Raw genomic sequence first — 2,362 nt, 5'->3', positions numbered from 1 at the left:
AAAGGCCTGCAGGGCTAGGACTGGGGCTGGAGGCTGGTGGGCACTTTCATCTTATCTGTGTTTATTCTGCAATGCACAATATACTTGTACAGGACTTGGGTTCATAACTCATAAGAGAGAGAGAGAGAGAAGTGAAGATGGTTGGGGAAAAGAACCAAAGATAAAGACCTGGAGGGTTTTTGGAGTCCAAAACCTTTGATGTGAATTCAAACATTGAATGTGACCTCTTGGCTACAGAAATTCTGCCGGCCTTGAGCCTTGGAGGAGCTCGTGTTTTCCTCCAGCGCACATTTCTTTACTGAGGACCCCTGTGTTCCAGGCTCTGGGTCGGGCTCTCGGCTCTTTCCACACGAACCCAGGGTGTATCCTGACAGTACCGTCTCACATCTGTCCCCAGTCCGGGTGCCTCTGTGGCGATGAGGTCATGGCCGCACGCAGGGAGGAGCGGGTTCACCCCTCAGCTCCGATTTGTGCTGGGCTGTTGCCCCAGAGCAGCTGCTGCAGCAACATTTACTTTGTACAGCGGCCAAGAGGGAGAGGGAGAGAGCGAGCCGGCAAGAGTGAGCGCGCATGAGCCTACCCCATTCCAAAATATTTCTGACAAAATCTGGCACTCCTGGTTCTAATCAAAATACTGAACTTTGGAACAAATTAACATTCCACAGCCTTGCAGGGAAGGAGAACTCAGCCGAGACAACTTCAGTTCACAACCACAACAAAAATAGCTTCTCCCGGGGAAGACACAGTCTGCTAACAAGGTCACTTTTGTTTTGCTCCCCCTGCCATCTGGCTGAGTGGCACCAGGGGCTGGATTTGGTACCGACTTCTTCTGCCGAGAGTGGATGGGAGCCGGGTGGCACTGCAGAAGGCTTCTCAGCCTCCTGGCAAAGGGTGCCGGCACAAAGTTACCTTCAGACACCCCCCAGCAAGCATGCGGGCAGATGGAGCCCCGGTTTCACCCAGCCCGACTCAGCTCTGAGCTCCGCGTGTGCAGAAGGTGTGACACAGCAGACAGCAACAAGCAGGTGGGAGTCAGGGGAGAGTGAAAAACACGACAGGATGGGGAGGCTATCTTCGTCTCGAAAAGCATTCCAGGACTCAACGCAGCGCTAGCTCTGGCAAGTCGGGCGTCTGAGTTCCAGAAGGCGAACAAAGAAGCATGATTTTGGGTTTGGGTTTTTTTTTTTTTCTTTTCCTCTTCCCTTCTGCTTGCAAGATTCAGCCCCTCTCTATCATTATCAGGGATGCTCAGTAACCTCCCTTGGCCTGTTTCCTCGTCTGTAGGATGGAATCACCTGCACTCGTGGGTGAAGAGAGCAGATGTCACTACCTACGGGCATCAGGCTGGAGTTCCCAAAGAACGTGAGTGCTCTCTGACCTGGTAGCCCAGGAGGGCTTCCATGTAGAAAGACCCCTCAACAGCCCTCTACAGAACTTCCAACGTGACATAAATAGTCTTCCCAGAGTTACTTCATTTTGAAGGTGTGGAGCTGGGATTTGAACACAAGCCTTTTGCTTACGAAGATTCTGTTGCTTCTTCTATACCAACGATTTTCAATCTTTTAAAAAAGGATCAAAAGCCATGAATATCCACAAGGGGTTCACGGCCTAATAAAACCATGTCCCTCTCATGAGGAGTCTGTGTGTGCTAAGTCGCTTGAGTCTTGTCTGACTCTTTGTGACCCTATGGACTGTAGCCAGCCAGGCTTCTCTGTTCTTGGGATTTTCCAGTCAAGAATACTGGAGTGGGTTGCCATTCCCTTCTCCAGGGCATCTTCCCAACCCAGGGATCGAACCCACGTCTTATGTCTCCTGCATTGACAAGCAGGTTCTTTACTACTAGTGCCTCCTGGGGAGAGGAGTCTAGGGACCTTAGTTAATTATCATAGTAGATCTGCTGGGAAAACAAAGCTTTAGTAAAACGGAGAAGGAATCTTTAAAATGACTTAAAACCTCCCTGCCCTTAAATGAAGGAAAATAAGTTCATTAGAACATCTCCTTTAGGATTCCCACACCCACTCATCCCCATCCCCTGCCAAAAGACATATAAAGAAACTTTGATTTCAAGTGAGTTACATCTGGTCTCCCAGGGGTCGGAGGTGGGGTGAGTCTGGTGAAAATCTTGGGACTCTAAAGTTGTGCCATTGCTGCCTCTGGGGAATGGGGTGAGCAAGGGGAGCCCAAGGTCCCACTGTCGCAGGTGGTTCCTGAGTCAGAACTGAGCTATGGCATCTGGCATAGGGTTTAAAATGTCAGGAAGAGTCCTGGGACCATTTGCAAGTGTTCATTGGTATTAAGGACTGAGCTCCTCTCTGCTCCTGGAACCTGTGGGTCTTGCTTCCCCAAATAGCACAGGGAAGGC

The 2,362-nt window shown here is 50.3% G+C and overlaps 1 long non-coding RNA gene across 1 annotated transcript; it reads left to right on the top strand.

Annotated features, from left to right (window-relative positions):
* The first annotated feature begins 633 nt into the window (after positions 1-633).
* LOC113875111 lies at positions 634-1,634 on the top strand. Its single transcript, XR_003506163.1, has 2 exons — positions 634-1,025; positions 1,285-1,634. It is a non-coding gene; the product is annotated as an uncharacterized LOC113875111 (long non-coding RNA).
* The last annotated feature ends 728 nt before the right edge of the window (positions 1,635-2,362 follow it).

The sequence above is a fragment of the Bos indicus x Bos taurus genome, chromosome 17, assembly GCF_003369695.1.
Source record: "Bos indicus x Bos taurus breed Angus x Brahman F1 hybrid chromosome 17, Bos_hybrid_MaternalHap_v2.0, whole genome shotgun sequence".
Lineage (NCBI taxonomy): Eukaryota > Metazoa > Chordata > Mammalia > Artiodactyla > Bovidae > Bos > Bos indicus x Bos taurus.
This window is presented reverse-complemented; position numbering and strand designations above follow the sequence as displayed.